Source organism: Eumetopias jubatus, unplaced genomic scaffold (genome assembly GCF_037043125.1).
Source record: "Eumetopias jubatus isolate StellerSeaLion01/CBP00866 unplaced genomic scaffold, mEumJub1_p1.0 scaffold_17, whole genome shotgun sequence".
Lineage (NCBI taxonomy): Eukaryota > Metazoa > Chordata > Mammalia > Carnivora > Otariidae > Eumetopias > Eumetopias jubatus.
In genome coordinates this window covers 17,850,441-17,868,166 of record NW_028274823.1, presented here as the reverse complement: position 1 = coordinate 17,868,166, position 17,726 = coordinate 17,850,441, and positions in this window count along the sequence as shown.

The following is a 17,726-nucleotide window of genomic DNA, read 5'->3' as shown; positions in this document are numbered from 1 at the left end:
TTTTCCTTAGACTACACGGCAATCTAAGATGCTACCACACTAACTAATTTAACTAGCTAATTAACTTACTTACTAACTAACTAATTTCTTTCCACTGTGGTTTGCTTGCTCTCCCAGTCTCTCCTGGCTTCTCTTACAGTTCCCCACCCCACCGCCCTGTGAATTTCTTACAGTTTCACCCCATCTTGGTGTCCACTTCTCAGAGGGCCTAGACTAGTACACCATCTGCCGGCTCAATGGGCTGGATTTCTCTCTCTCTTTTTTTTTTTTAAGATTTTATTTACTTATTTGACAGAGAGAGAGCTAGAGAGCACAAGCAGGGGAAGTAGGAGAGGGAGAAGCAGGCTCCCCGCTGAGCAGGGAGCCCGATGCGGGGCTCGATCCCAGGACCCTGAGATCATGACCTGAGCTGAAGGCAGACGCTTAACTGACAGAGCCACCCTGGTGCCCCCTCCCCCTGACAGGGCTGGATTTTGAAGATGTCTCCTCCACAGTTCTAACAAGGGTCGAATCAGGCTGTTGCCTGAGCCTTTAGCTGGGGCCCTTGAAGAGAGTACCTATACTGACATGAGGTTCCTCACAGCTTGGCAGCCAGACTTTGATGGCTCCAAAAGGGGACACCTCAGGGAATAAAGAGGAAACTATGTTGCCTTTTCTGACCTAGCTTCAGAAGGCATATGGCAGCAGTCTGCTGCATTCTATTGGTTACAAGTGTGCCACAACCCTGCCCAGGTTCAAGGGGGTGGAGGACAGACCCCAGCTCTTGGTGGGAGGCATATCAAGGTCACATCGTAGAACAGGACTTGGGATGGAAGATACTGTTGGAAAAGACAGTCTGACAAATTAGATAAAGAACTTTCTATTGCTGTGTAGCAAACCATCCCAGAACTCAGTGGCTGAAAACAACAATTCTTTTATTCTGATTATCTCTAAACTTTCCGAAGGCTGAGAGGGCTCAGTCAACAGGTTCTCACCTGGGATCTTCATGCATTTCCAGAGGCTGAGCTGGAGTCATCCAGAAAGAAAGGCTTCCCCCCGTATAGTGGGCCATTCTGACAGCCAGCTGGAACCTCAGCTGGGGAAGTCAGCTGGAACAGTTACAGGTGGCCTCCCCAGATGGCCTGGGCTTCCTCCCCGCATGGCAGCTAAGCTCCAAAGAAAAACATCTTGAAAGACAACCTGCAAAAACTGCATGCCCTCTTATGATCTAAACTTAGAAATCACAAGGCATCACTCCCCCCCACACACACGCACACACATTCTACTCACCAGAAGCAAGTCATTGAAGCCAGCCCTTATTTAGTGGGACCTCTTGATGGGGACATCTCAAAAAATGTGTGGACATATTTTAACCCGCAACAGGGAGTGTTGCATCTGCCATTTGCAAGAAGTCTTTTGGTGCAAGTCTGTGGCAGATGGGCTTCCTGAGGTTCCACATTGGCATGCTGTCGTACTTTCAGAAGAACTGTGGAGGTGTGATGGATTCGGTAGCTTCACGGCAATCAAAGATGACCTTGTGCCAGCCTCCTTGGCCCTCGCCAGGTCAATGATGGGTTTGTTGGACTCGTACCCCAAGCCACAGCCATGTGGTGAGTTGGTGAAAGACACAGAACTCAAACATTTGTATCAAGACTGATGGTATCATGCCAATGTTTTCTTCCCCCAGTTAAAGCTAGAGGTTTCTTACCACCAACTGTGAATGTATATGTTGTAAAAACTCACAGCAGTTTCTTTGTGACTATCTGCTTTCATTCTGACTTTCCATCCTCCAGGTCACACACGAAGATGTTTTTCAAGACGGTAAGTTAAGGAAGTGAAATTAAATCAGTGATATTTGCCACTCAGTCTCACTCAGCATACTCGTTCCCTGGATGCTTCTGGGGGGAACTTGAGACTCTGCCTTCAGTCCTCCCAGGGTGGCAGGGAGGGGGCGGTAATGAGAGAAAATGTAGACAGCTCAGCAATTCCATCAAAAGCTTCCCTTCCTACCAGTGGTATTAACGATTTTTTTTTTTTTTTGCTTGATGACGTTAAAAGCAAGGCAATGATTAAGGTAAAATATATTAATGACACCAAGATTCTGCCTTGCTTTACTAAAGTCAAGAAAATCTCTGAAGTCAGTATTATTTATTTATTAATAAAATGGAATTGAATTAGCAGTTATGGTTTTACATCTTCTTCTCTTAAAAGACAACATCCTGAAAACCACGTCTGAAATTACCTTTAATTTCACAACTGGGGACACTTGAATCCCATTTCTGCAGTAGTGCTATTGTTAGACATTCAAAGGCTGACTCTCATAACATTTACCGATGTCATTCCAGGATACAAGAAAAGAGAATTGTTACTGTTTTTTACTGGTGACAATAATTCACATTATGTTAAATGCTGAACAGACCATAACTGCTACAAATAAGCTAATAGCATGTTTCCAGAAAATCTGGCAGAGGCTTCATTATTTTGAAGTCATGTTTTCAGGTTTTTTTGGTTTTTTGTTTTTTTGTTTTTGGTGGAGATATTTATTCTCTGTGATAGATATCTTTTGTCTCCCTTAGAGTTTCCATATGCATATACGGTTGTATCCAACAAAGAAGGTTCCTAGATGCTTTTATGGGGTTCTCTGGGTGACACGATACCCTGTTAGGGTTCCTGACAATCCAAGGGCACTTCTCCAGTCACACCTATGTTCTGGTGCCTCCGCGCTTTTGCTCTGTGCTGACATCCCCAGGTATCAAGAACTGCTCTTTTTGCTGTGAATTGTGTAAGACTGATGAATCACAGACCTGTACCTCTGAAACAAATAATACATTATATGTTAAAAAAAAAAAAGAAGATAGTAGGAAGGGAAAAATGAAGGGGGGCATTCGGAGGGGGAGATGAACCATGAGACACTATGGACTCTGAGAAACTAACAGGGTTTTAGAGGGGAGAGGGGATGGGGAGATGGGTCAGCCCCGTGATGAGTATTAAGGAGGGCACGTATTGAATTGAGCACTGGATGTTATATGCAAACAATAAATCACGGAACACTACATCAAAAACTAATGATGTGGTGTATGGTGACTAACATAACATAATAAAATAAAATTAAAAAAAAAGAACTGCTCTTTTGAAATACAAGGCAGAAGCTGGGGCAACGGGTAGTAGTTGAGTATATTTATCTTCTCCAGCCCCACAGGTGGTTCTGGGCCATTCCTAAAAACGCTGAGTGGACATCAGTGGAAAGATGATGAAAGAAATGGACCTTATAAATCTCAGCATTTCGAGGAATTGTGAAGCCTATGTCCCTCATTTTCCTCATGAGAGGTGAAGTGAGTTTCCTTGGGAAGCCCCTCAAGGATGCAGCAGAGCTGAGACCAGAACCCTGGTCTGCAAAGACCCAGAACCTGACTCTGCCCTTGAGCTCAGTTTTGTGTTTGTGGCTAGAGTCCTATCGGGCCAGTTCTGTTGTGCTGAAACCTGGATGGGAAGCAGGGCTGGGCATTCTTTCCCAGGCTGGTAGGCATGAAGTGGAAGAAGAAACACAACGAAATGAAGGAAAGGAACAAGAGACCACAGCCTCATAGAGATCCTGATCCCCAGGATGCATTAGAAACAGCGTGTCTCTGACACTCAAGTCAGAACGGAAAAGCTGGGCTGATCGCTGGCAGATGCCATCTCAAGGTTTATTATTCTGTAAACCCGTAGCAGCCTGCTTGCGCCTGCTGGTCTGAACTCTGGGCTCTTGGAAATGCCTAAGGAAGCAGGACGTTTTTAGAGCAAAGTGCAGTTTTGGGGAAACATAAAAATGAGCAGCGAGCCACCGTGGGGGGCCTCCGTGTGCTTGCCTTTACACGAAAGGTTGTCCTTTCTTGCTACCTGCAACAGCAGATTGTCCTCTCCAGCCGGCTTCGCGCGCTTTGTTCTCCAGGTTTAAGAAGAGAATGTGAGGCCTTGTAAAGCTGTGGCGTGGCGAGGCGTGGCTGTCGCTGGTGCTGGTGCTGTTCCTGTGCAGAGGAGAGGCAGCTGCGTTGAGCCCTGCCTGACTGGGCAACGCAACTGTTTTACATGAGCCCTCTGGATAAAGTCTGCGCTCGATGCCTGACAGGCCAGGTGTCCTCCCCCGCCCCGCCCCACTCTTGCAGAATGCCCTGTGGATGGCTGCTCAGCCTCGTCTGTCCTCCCATTTCCGGTTCCGGTGTGCCCAGCGTGAGCTGCCCTGCCCTCCTGGTCACCGGCTCCCGCCTTCCCCTGGCAGTCCCTCTGCCGAGATGCCCGCCCTCCTGCCGCTTCCAGTCCTTCAGGACTCAACTTCCGGCCGCCTCCCATGGAAGCCATCTCTAAGGATGTCCTCCCTCCCTGCAGGGATGACAGGGACAAGGGAGGGTCCAGACATTCTCAGACCCGCAGAGTTAAAGGTTGTAGCTTCAGCCAGCAAAATATTTTCAAATTGAGTCACAGCCCTGGGACAAACACCAAAATGAGAGCTTGGCCATCATGCATTTGCTATAACCTCTGAATGGTATATGTTCCCCCTTTGAGTCCTTGCATATGCACAAATTTTGCCGATTCAAATGTCCTAAGGTAGTCCCACAAAGGCCCAGTAAGTTTAGATAGAGCGCCTGTAATTCAGTCTATAGAAAGAGGCAGGTCTGGAAAAAGATTGTGTGTGCTGCTGTTGGCCTGGGGAGCTTCCAAGAACCAGGCTGATTACACACACACACACACACACACACACACGCATACACACACCCACACCCCTAACAGAGTTTCTGAGAGAGCTGGAATGCCAAAAGTGCCCTGACTGAACAAGACAGTGATTATCCAAGATGCAAAACAACCTTGGATGTCCACTTGCTGTTGGCTGGAAAAGCATGCAGAGAAAGCTGTTCAACCACCAAGATGGGCGTATTTTCCAATGTAGGGAAATGGAAAAGGAAGAGAGAGTGTGGTCAGGAGCCATGGAGAACAATACGCTACAGAGCTTCTCCCAGGAATCATGACCAAGGTCTAATGGAGAAGCATTCCTGACCCTCCCTGTAGAGCTTCTCAACATTTGCTGAGAGAGATTTCAGTGTGTGCGTGCGTGTGTGTGTGTTTGTGTGTGTTTGTGTGTGTGTGTGTGTGTGTGTGTAATCAGCTTGGTTCCTGGAAGCTCCATGGGCCAACAGCAGCACACACAATCTTTTTCCAGACCTGCCTCTTTCTATAGACTGAATTACAGTCTTAGTCTCTCAGTCAAGGTTCTCCATACTTAGTCAAGGTTCTCCATAGAAACCGAACCAAAGGAGACATTATATATTATAAATACATAAATATTATAAGTATATAAAAATTATATACATGTTGGCTCTCTCTCACTCTCACTCTGTCTCTCCCAGGGAGAGAGAGAGAATTGGCTCATGCAATCCTGTAGGCTTAGCAAGTCCAACATCTGCAGGGTAGACTGACAGGCTGGAAACACAGGGAAGAATTGCTGTTCAAGTCCAAAGGTAAGTCTGCTGGCAGAATTTCTTGCTTGGGAAAAGTCAGGCTTTGTTCTGTTAAAGCCTTTAACGGATTGGATGAGGCCCACCCACATTGTGAGGGGTAAATAATCTGCTTTATTCAAAGTCCATCAGAAACACTTTCTCAGAAACATCCAGAGTAATGTTTGACCAGATATCTGGGTACCATGGCCCAAACAAGCAGACACAACAAATTAATCATCAAGACTACTCACTGAGTGCTGTTTTCCATTCTTCCCTTTCCAGCTGAGGGTGTTTGTTGTAGCTCTTTTATTGCTGTAGTGTGTTGTGCGTGTGTGTGTGTGTGTGTGTGTGTGTGTGTGTTTGTGTGTAGGGGATGGAATGTCAATAATTTGTCTTTTGGTTTATAGTTCTCAAAGCAAGACTAGCCACATCTAAATCTGATATAGATCATGAGGTCCTTGGCTTTAAGCCTGATGCCATGGTTGAGTGAGGCTTTTGGAATGGTTTAGAGAGGAGAAGTGAACATATTTTTTTTGGTAGGAGAAAAGTAAATATTTGTGACCAAGAAGGTAGACTGTAGCAGATTGGATAATGATACTCAACTGTATTCACTCTCTCCCATTTTCTATCATATAGTCCTGTCTCATCATCCTTGGTCCTACCCATTTGGCTTGCTTTGATCAATGCATATGAGCAGATGTGACAGTGTGCCAATTCTGAGCAGAGACTTTAAAAGGTATCACTTGATTTCACTTGTCCCGTTGAGCATTTGTTCTTCACCACAAGGACATGAATGAGAAGACACAAGTTGCTGAGTTAAGCTAATCACAGCAAAGCCCGGCAGACCTCAGCGAGGCCACAGCTAATCCACAGCCCTCACTGTCCCTGAGCAGAAAATAAATGTTATTGAAATCACTGAGACATTAGGGATATTTGTTACTGTAGCAGAAGCTGACACATACAATCAATGTAGCTCACTGATTTGGGTAATCCAGGTCAGGTGATCAAATCCTCCATTCCAAATGGGAAGACTTTAAGAATTATGCCGATACTACCCCAATTCCTCACCCTATTTTGGCCTTATTAAAAGAACAAAGATATTTTAAAGACATATTAAAGGCTTAAGCTATATTCTTGGTACAGAATTTTGGACACTACTGTAAACTCCGAGACTTCAATATGGAAGGCTTATGGATTTTGTGTAGAAGGAATGAAGACAGTCAGTGGCTATCAAGCTACTAAACACTCCCCAGGCAGCATTTCCAATTGAATTGCCCTGATGTCAAAGCACTAGGCAACCCAGGATGACCTTCACAGGGAAGTCTCTACTTCCTCTTGTGCTTTGTCCCTCCTCCTTCTGTTGGTGTTTGAGCTTGATAAAAAGGAAAAGAATTTGGGGCTTCTCTTCTTAACTGTGTCAACAAATTCCAAAAGCCATCTTCAATTAGAAATAAAACTTGAGAAAGCACAGCCCTAGCCTAAATCACTCGGGTAACTTGTTTTCTGGAAATGATAGAAAGTCTTAAATCCCATTCATTTTTTCCTATTTCTTCCTCCAGCTCTTTACTTAGTTTGGGCTGGGAAACTAGTCATTTTCAGTTCTGATCCTGAGGCCCCATTCCTCCATAACTGAGTTTAAGTTTCCAGCTCCGTGGGAGGATATAAAATTATTTTTCTATTATAACTTGGGTTGAATTTTTTTTTATAAATGAGAACATTCATTCTGAGCAATAAAAGAATCAAATTCACAAATACAAGGAGTGACCTTGCACAAACAATCATGATGCTGGATCTTATACAACCCATCTGGATATTTTAAGAGCAGGGCAGACCAAGAGTGTTCATGTAAAAGGTTAGAGAACTAGGTTAAAGAAAAAAGTCTCCTTCTCATCAGTGTGACTCATCCACCCTCCCTGGGATCGGCAAAATGACTCAGACTTTCAAGTAGGTGACAATGCTTATAGAAAAATATGACCTAGCGGTTTTCATCAGGACTTCTCAGTTGGCTGGTTGTCACTCTTTTGATTCTCCTGTCCCTGAGGAATATTGGGTATTTTGGTAGGGTATTTTGGGCCTTTTCACAGAATGGTCCAAAGTACCCTGCTGACAGTTCACAAGTAACCCTCTGAATGTCTAGATTCCAACCTTCACACTCAAAGGCTATAGAAAGAATTGAAGGAAATTTCTGATTAAACTCCTGGGAGAAATCAAGCCCCAAGGCCATATGCACAAGCCCACAGGGCCTCCTTGGAGCTGACCTTACTCAGATCCAGATCAGTGTCAGTCTTAAGCCAAGGTCAGCTCCAAGTGCACAGCCAAATTCCCAGGCTCTGTGGCTGTGCCCTTTGCCTCTGTTTCGTCTATCTGGAGGCAAGAGGCTTTGGTGTGCAGAAAGGGGCCACCAGGAGGCTGGGATTTCATATCAGCTTTGCTCAGGCCAGCTGGGTCACTTCAGCCTGATTTCTTTTTGGTTCATGTTCTTCATCAGCTGAATGGGGAAGATGCTATCAGTCTCCTTTGTTGGGTTCTAGTCAGAAACAGTAAGATAATGTGCTTGGAGCCTTTGGAATGTTATGGAACACAAAGGCACTCAGAATTTCAGCTATTTATGCTATTGAAGAAAGGCCCGGCTCTTAGGTATGTGGATGGCTTTCAGGCAATTTCTGCGTCTACACGTCTACACGAGGGAGCTCAGGTGGCTTATAGGTGGAAGTAAACAATACCGGGATTAGATTTGGTGGACATAGACATGCCCACAGTACCTTCCCTAAAAATGGCAATTTGGCCGAGGCTCAAGGTGGTATGCTTTGGCTGCACTTGAAAGCTTAGAGCTTTCTCAGTTCCCACTATGAGCTCAGGCAGATCCAATCCTTGGGTTCTCTCTCTCTCTCTAATTCTCTCTCACTCTCTCTCTAATTCTCTCTCACCCTCTCTCTCCCTTTCAGCCACAGCCCTGTCATCTATCCATTATCCAAGGACAAATCCTAGCTCTGTCTCTCACTGGCCAGATGTAAGGAAAGTGTCGCTCCTGTCAAATTGGGCCCCATTTTGTTGTACTTAATGCTGGTTAGGTACATCCAAATGGAGCACAGTTTTGAAGCCAAAGACCTCAAAGAGTAAATCTTTGCAGAAGGGCCTTTGTAAAGGGACAGCGAGGGGGATAAATGAAGGCATGATCCCCACATTAAATCTTTATGAAAATACTTCTTACCCTTATATTGCACCTCATCTCTCTCTATTGCAGCCACTTCTCTCTCTCGTATCACCACCCACCTACCCATCTCTATCATGTGAGACACTCTCATTCCCCTGGGGATTCTCCTATCTGCATACTACTTATTACCGAGGCAAAGAAATGGCATCAGCAGAGATTTGCCTGGTGGCGGTGGTGGAGAGGACTGAGGTGTGGGGATGTTGGAGGAGGTCTTTGATTTACTAGTCATGGACAACTCAGGCACCTCCACTCCCCACCCCACTTCTGATGGACCTGGTGGCAAGGTGAGTTCATTATTTGCTCTGTGGATCAGAACACAGAGATGTCAGGCCCTGGCAGAAAGTTTGACATGGGCAGAATTTGACACGTGGGAGGAGTAGGAGACCTGGATTTCGTCTGGTCTCAGGAATTCAGCTGAATAGGGATCAAACCATTCCGAACACCTACGAACTCAACAGGAGACTGAAGAAGAGAGTAGCAACAACTCTCTGAACAGAGAAGCGACCACTTTCTGGAAGGTAGGATGTGCGGAGAAGTGAATCCGAGGCAATATTCGGGAGGATAGACGGCGGGGAAGGGGGCCTCTGTCGGCCGCTTCTGGCAAGTGATAGAGCTGCAGAGCACAAAATCGGAACTTTTAGAAGCCGGCTCCGCTGAGGGACGTCGCTCCAGTGGCTAAGCGGGGTATAACAGACCAAAATACGCCCAAATTCTAGTGTGTGGCACTGATCTATGCACTAGCCTGATCATATTTGATCATATTCTGTTTTTTTTTATTGTTCTGATTTTGTTTTTATCTTTTTCTTTTTGTTTTTTTTTCTTTCTTTCTTTTCTCTTTCTTTTTTCTTTCTTTCCCTTTCTTTTCCCCTGGTTTCAGGTCTTTTCTGATTTGTATAGAGTATATTTTCTGGGGATGTTGTTAACCTGTAAGCATTTTGTTCTCTCATTCATCTATTCTCCTCTGGACAAAATGAGAAGACGAAAAAAATCACCTGAGCAAAAAGAACGAGAGGTAGTACCGTCAGCCAGGGACCTACTCAATACGGACATTAGTATGATGTCGGACCCAGAGTTCAGAATCATGACTTTAAAAATACTAGCTGGGCTTGAAAAAAGCGTGGAAGTCATTAGAGAAACCTTTTCTGGAGAAATAAGAGAACTAAAATCTAACCAAGTCAAAATCAAAAAGGCTATTAATGAGGTGCAATCAAAAATGGGGGCACTAACTGCTCGGATAAATGAGGCAGAAGAGAGAATCAGCGATATAGAAGACCAAATGATGGAAAATAAAGAGGCTGAGAAAAAGAGAGAGAAACAACTACAGGATCACGAGGGCAGAATTCGACAGATAAGTGATACGATAAGATGAAACAACATTAGAATAATTGGGATCCCAGAAGTAGAAAGAGAGAGAGGGGCAGAAGGTATATTGGAGCAAATAATAGCAGAGAACTTCCCTAATGTGAGGAAGGAAACAGGCATCAAAATCCAGGAGGCACAGAGAACCCCTCTCAAAATCAATAAAAATAGGTCAACACCCCGACATCTAATAGTAAAACTTACAGGTCTCAGAGACAAAGAGAAAATCCTGAAAGCAGCTCGGGAGAAGAGATATGTAACCTATAATGGCAAAAACATTAGATTGGCAACAGACCTATCCACAGAGACCTGACAGGCCAGAAAGGACTGGCAAGATATCTTCAGAGCACAAAACGAGAAAAATATGCAGCCAAAAATACTATATCCAGCTAGGCTGTCATTGAAAATAGGAGAGATAAAAAGCTTCCAGAACAAACAAAAACTAAAGGAATTTGCAAACACGAAACCAGCCCTCCAAGAAATATTGAAAGGGGTCCTCTAAGCAAAGAGAGAGCCTAAAAGCAGCATAGATCAGAAAGGAACACAGACAATATACAGTCACAGTCACCTTACAGGCAATGCAATAGCACTAAATTCATACCGTTCAATAGTTACCCTGAATGTAAATGGGCTCAATGCCCCAATCAAAAGACACAGGCTATCAGATTGGATTAAAAAACAAGACCCATCGATATGCTGTCTGCAAGAGACTCATTTTAGACCCAAAGACACCCCCAGATTGAAAGTGAGGGGGTGGAAAACCATTTACCATGCTAACGGACACCAAAAGAAAGCTGGGGTGGCAATCCTTATATCAGACAGATTAGATTTTAAAACAAAGACTGTAATAAGAGATGAGGAAGGACACTATATCCTACTTAAAGGGTCTATCCAACAAGAAGATCTAACAATTGTAAATATCTATGCCCCTAACATGGGAGCAGCCAATTATAGAAGGCAATTAATAACAAAAGCAAAGAAACACATTGACAACAATACAATAATAGTGGGGGACTTTAACACCCCCCTGACTAAAATGGACAGATCATCTAAGCAAAAGATCAACAAGGAAATAAAGACTTTAAATGACACACTGGACCAAATGGACTTCACAGACATATTCAGAACATTCCATCCCAAAGCAATGGAATACACATTCTTCTCTAGTGCCCATGGAACATTCTCCAGAATGGATCACATCCTAGGTCACAAATCAGGTCTCAACCGGTACCAAAAGATTGGGATTATTCCCTGCATATTTTCAGACCACACTGCTTTGAAACTAGAACTCAATCACAAGAGGAAAGTCGGAAAGAACTCAAATACATGGAGGCTAAAGAGCATCCTACTAAAGAATGAATGGGTCAACCAGGAAATTAAAGAAGAATTAAAAAAATTCATGGAAACCAATGAAAATGAAAACACAACTGTCCAAAATCTTTGGGATACAGCAAAGGCAGTCCTGAGAGGAAAGTATATAGCAATACAAGCCTTTCTCAAGAAACAAGAAAGGTCTCAAATACACAACCTAACCCTACACCTAAAGGAGCTGGAGAAAGAACAGCAAATAAGGCCTAAACCCAGCAGGAGAAGAGAAATAATAAAGATCAGAGCAGAAATCAATGAACTAGAAACCAAAAGAACAGTAGAACAGATCAACGAAACTAGGAGCTGGTTCTTTGAAAGAATTAACAAGATTGATAAACCCCTGGCCAGACTTATCCAGAAGAAAAGAGAAATGACCCAAATCAACAAAATCATGAATGAAAGAGGAGAGATCACAACCAACACCAAAGAAATACAAACAATTATAAGGACATATTATGAGCAACTCTATGCCAGCAAATTAGATAACTTGGAAGAAATGGGTGCATTCTTAGAGATGTATCAACTACCAAATTTGAACCAGGAAGAAAGAGAAAACCTGAACAGACCTATAACCACTAAGGAGATTGAAGCAGTCATCAAAAATCTCCCAACAAACAAAAGCCCAGGGCCAGATGGCTTCCCAGGGAAATTCTATCAGACATTTCAAGAAGAATTAATACCTGTTCTCCTGAAACTGTTCCAAAAAATAGAAATGGAAGGAAAACTTCCAGACTCATTTTATGAGGCCAGCATTACCTTGATCCCAAAACCAGACAAAGACCCCATCAAAAAGGAGAATTACAGACCAATATCCTTGATGAACATGGATGCAAAAATTCTCACCAAAATACTAGCCAATAGGATCCAACAGTACATTAAAAGGATTATTCACCACGACCAAGTGGGGTTTATCCCTGGGTGGCAAGGATGGTTCAACATCTGCAAATCAATCAACGTGATACAATACATTCACAAAAGAAAGAACAAGAATCATATGATCCTCTCAATAGAAGCAGAAAAAGCATTTGACAAAGTACAGCATCCTTTCTTGATCAAAACTCTTCAGAGTATAGGGATAGAGGGTACATACCTCAATATCATAAAAGCCATCTATGAAAAACCTACAGCGACTATCATTCTCAATGGGGAAAAGCTGAGAGCTTTTCCCCTAAGGTCAGGAACGCGGCAGGGATGTCCACTCTCACCACTGCTATTCAACATAGTATTAGAAGTCCTAGCCACAGCAATCAGACAACCAAAAGAAATCAAAGGCATCCAAATCGGCACGGAGGAAGTCAAACTCTCACTCTTTGCAGATGATATGATACTGTATGTGGAAAACCCAAAAGACTCCACCCCAAAACTGCTAGAACTCATACAGGAATTCAGTAAAGTGGCAGGATAGAAAATCAATGCACAGAAATCAGTGGCATTCCTATACACCAACAACAAGACAGAAGAGAGACAAATCAAGGAGTCGATCCCATTTACAATTGCACCCAAAACCATAAGATACCTAGGAATAAATTTAACCAAAGAGGCAAAGGATCTGTCCTCAGAAAACTATAAAATACTCAGGAAAGAAATTGAAGAAGACACAAAGAAATGGAAAAACGTTCCATGCTCATGGATTGGGAGAACCAACATTGTGAAGATGTCAATGCTACCTAGAGCAATCTACACATTCAATGCAATCCCCATCAAAATAGCATCCACTTTTTTCAAAGAAATGGAACAAATAATCCTAAAATTTGTATGGAACCAGAAGAGACCCCGAATAGCCAGAGGAATATTGAAAAAGAAAAGCAAAGCTGGCGGCATCACAATTCCAGACTTCCGGCTCTATTACAAAGCTGTCATCATCAAGACAGTATGGTACTGGCACAAAAACAGACACATAGATCAATGGAACAGAATCGAGAGCCCAGAGATGGACCCTCAACTTTATGGTCAACTCATCTGTGACAAAGCAGGAAAGAATGTCCAGTGGCAAAAAGACAGTCTCTTCAACAAAGAGTTGGGAGTTGGTGTTGGGAAAATTGGACAGCCACATGCAGAAGAATAAAACTGGACCATTTCCTTACACCACACACAAAACTAGACTCCAAATGGTTGAAAGACCTAAACGTGAGACAGGAGTCCATCAAAATCCTAAAGGAGAACACAGGCAGCAACCTCTTCGACCTCAGCCGCAGCAACTTCTTCCTAGAAACATCGCCAAAGGCAAGGGAGGCCAGGGCAAACAAGGACTATTGGGATTTCATCAAGATCAAAAGCTTTTGCACAGCAGAAGAAACAGTCCACAAAACCAAAAAACAACTGACAGAATGGGAGAAAATATTTGCAAATGACATATCAGATAAAGGGCTAGTATCCAAAATCTATAAAGAACTTATCAAGCTCAACACCCAAAGAACAAATAATCCAATCAAGAAATGGGCAGAAGACATGAACAGACATTTTTCCAAAGAAGACATCCAAATGGCCAACAGACACATGAAAAAGTGCTCCACATCGCTCGGCATCAGGGAAATCCAAATCAAAACCTCCATGAGATACCACCTCACACCAGTCCGAATGGCTAAAATGAACAAGTCAGGAAACGACAGATGTTGGCGGGGATGTGGAGAAAGGGGAACCCTCCTACACTGTTGGTGGGAATGCAAGCTGGTGCAACCACTGTGGAAAACAGTATGGAGGTTCCTCAAACAGTTGAAAATAGAGCTACCATTCGATCCAGCAATTGCACTACTGGGTATTTACCCCAAAGATACAAATGTAGGGATCCGAAGGGGTACGTGCACCCCAATGTTTATAGCAGCAATGTCCACAATAGCCAAACTGTGGAAAGAGCCAAGATGTCCATCGACAGATGAATGGATAAAGAAGTGGTATATATACACAATGGAATATTATGCAGCCATCAAAAGGAATGAGATCTTGCCATTTGCAACGACGTGGATGGAACTGGAGGGTGTTATGCTGAATGAAATAAGTCAATCAGAGAAAGACATGTATCATATGACCTCACTGATATGAGGAATTCTTAATCTCAGGAAACAAACTGAGTGTTGTTGGAGTGGTGGGGGAGAGGGATGGGGTGGCTAGGTGATAGACATTGGGGAGGGTATGTGCTATGGTGAGTGCTGTGAATTGTGCAAGACTGTTGAATCACAGATCTGAACCTCTGAAACGAATAATGTAATATATGTTAAGAAAAAAAAAAGAAGAAGATAGCAGGAGGGGAAGAATGAAGGGGAGTAAGTCGGAGGGGGAGACGAACCATGAGAGACGATGGACTCTGAAAAGCAAACTGAGGGTTCTAGAGGGGAGGAGGGTAGGGGGATGGGTTAGCCTGGTGATGGGTATTAAGGAGGGCACGTTCTGCGTGGAGCACTGGGTGTTATGCACAAACAATGAATCATGGAACACTACGTCAAAAACTAATGATGTAGTGTGTGGTGATTAACATAACAATAAAAAAATTTTTTAAAAAAAGAATTTGACATGTGGTCCCAGGACCACAACCTGCAGCCTCCCACCTACACACCCTCTTCCTGACTCCACCATTCTGTAAACCGTCTACAGTGAGGGTACCGAGGACCAGGGGACAGGTTCACCTGACACTTAAAGTTAGACGCAGAAGCTGCTGCTGCTTGTTAGTCAGCACAAAACCCTACGCTAATCACACCTGACACTGGGTGATACTTTCCAATGGGATGCAGTTTAGAATTCTTAAAACATTTTTATAGACACACTTTCTTTGATCCTCCGACAGGTCTGTGAGGTAGTCCCATCTTTCAACCATTCAACAAATACTTGCTGAAAGCTGTGTTGAGGGTGACTGAGGGGGTTCCTGGGACATAGGGCTTTTACTTTTAAAACCAGGACAGTCTCAGGCAAACTGGGACAAGCTGACCATTCTAGGCCTCGGGCCTTCCCCTGCCCCCCACCCCCCAGGATGAACAGGACGGAAACAGTGCCAGCACCCATGGCGCCTACGTGCTGGTTATTTTCATGCTTTTGATATTCTGCTGGATATGGAACGGGGTTGATGCAACCTGAAGTTCCGAAAATGTTAAATTCTTATCTTCATTCTTTAGATTTCCATTTCATTCATTAGGCCCAGAGCTAGACCCTGCATAGGAAAAGACAGAGAGGTAAATTATGTGTCGTCTGGCTTTTAAAGAGCTTATGACCTAGTGCTGGTGGGGGTGGAGGGACATTAGGAAAACAATGACCTGTGGAGTTTTGGGTCAAGTCTTTAAGGTCTGCTGCCCCACTCTGGTTTTTTTTTTTTTTTTTTTTGCCTCCTCTTTTGATTCCTCTGCTGCCTCCTGCCCATCCCCCCAGGCATCCTCTACCTCCTTCTCTGACATTTCTCCCTCCTATCATGGCCTGATCCTCTCCCATGTCTTCAATGACTACCTCTATGTGGATGCCGTTTATTAAGATTGAGATTAAAATAACCCAAAATTGATTAAACGCCAGTTGGGTCCTTTTGGTGAGAAACACTCTGATCTCAAATAAACCTCCCAAGAAATCCCTCCTGGGGGAGATGATATGCCGACCAAGACATAAGAGTTTCTGTCCATTGTCAAGAATGTTATTTGATTGCTTTTCTGGGACACAAGAGCTTAGAGCAAATTTGGGGGGCAGGAAGCAGATTCTTTTGTGTCACAAAGCTCCCTCTAAAAGGCAACCACTTTTCCTACACTTTTCAGAACAACCAGGAACCTTGCTAATTGAATAGTGTCCCATTATGTGACCAGATCATGCATTTCCAGGAAGGACAAAGTAATCCGATTTGTGTTGAAATGTCAGCCCAAGCTGCAGATACTCTTTTGGTATGAGCTGTAGCATTTTCTTTGGCTGTTGTCAACAATGTGGTTGCTTAACTCTGAAAGCTATCTACGGCATTTGGCATGGATCCTCATCTTCTTGAAGAAGAAGGACTCTCAGCTCATTGTTTTTCTGAGGAGTCCTGTTTTCTGGCTTTCTCTGGCATAATGGACTGGGTGTTTTGAGGGGGTGGATTAATCTCTCCCTAAACTACATGAAAAGCCTCGTAGAAAGAATGATTGTTGTCACCCTTTATTTAGGGTGTGGTTGTCATCCTGTATAAAACTGTGTCCAGTTGTTTTGATTCTTTATTCATTCATTCTTTCACAAACATCCATGGAGTGCTTTCTGTGTGCCAGACATCCTTTTGGGTGCTGGGAAGACAGCAGAGAACAAGTCATTCTGACGAGGTGACATCCGAGTTGAGATCCAAGTGATGCAAAGGAGCCAGGCATGCAAAGATCTGGGTGCAGAATGTTCTAGGCAGAGGGAATAGCAAGAGCAGGCCCCAAAGGAGAGAGAAAAAGCTTGGTTGGTTTGAGTCAAAAAGAAGGACAGTGTGGCTGGAACAGAGTAAGCATGGGGAGACAAGGTATGTGATGATGAGGCCCAGAGCAGTGGACAGGAGCTGGATGACATTGGGACTGCGGATTGTATTCTAAGGGCAGTGACAAGGCACTGGAGGATTTTCAAGTAGGGAAAATGAAGGGCCTGATCTGATTTTTAAAGGAGTATTCTGGGTGCTCTGTGGGAGAATGCGTTAGAGGGGAGCAAGAATGGATCAATCAAGAAAAATACTGCAAAATTCCAGGTGAGAAACAGTGGTGGTTTGGAAAAGAGTAGCGGCAGTGGAGTGGGAGAACTGGAGATAGATTCAAGACATATTTGGGAGATAGCACCTGCTGATGGATCGGATTTGGGGTGTGCAGGTAGGGGAAAGGGCAAAAGAAAAATCAGGAATGAGTCCTGGGCTTCTGGCTTGAGCAAAAGGGGGGATGGTGACACCATTAACAGAGATTCAGGGAAGGAATCCTAAGTATGGATCGAGTCTCCAGGCGCCGCTGTCACCTTCAGTATGCTGCTTTTCTTGAGCCAATGATACAGGATCCTTTTGGTTTCATGTCCTAGCAACGTGAGAATAAATTTCTAGTAAACTATAAGAAACAGCGAATTGAGACTCGGAAATGATTTCCTTACCAGGAAGAGAGGAGGACCAAGAAAAAAAATACTGAGCATCTATTGGATATAGAATGAATAGAAAATTGCCTAAGATGTCATTTTTGAAGAACTGTTTTAATTTTGTTATCTCTGACAATAAAAACAGTGATGATACCCAGTATTCAGTGAGTGTGTGCTAACTGTCGGGAATGGCTCAAAGTGTTTTACATACATTATTTCATTTAGTCTTTTCATGACCTAGGAAGCGAAAGAAATTTTACCCACTTTTAGATGACAAAACTGAAGCTTAGCGAGGTAAAGCAACTGTTCAAGGC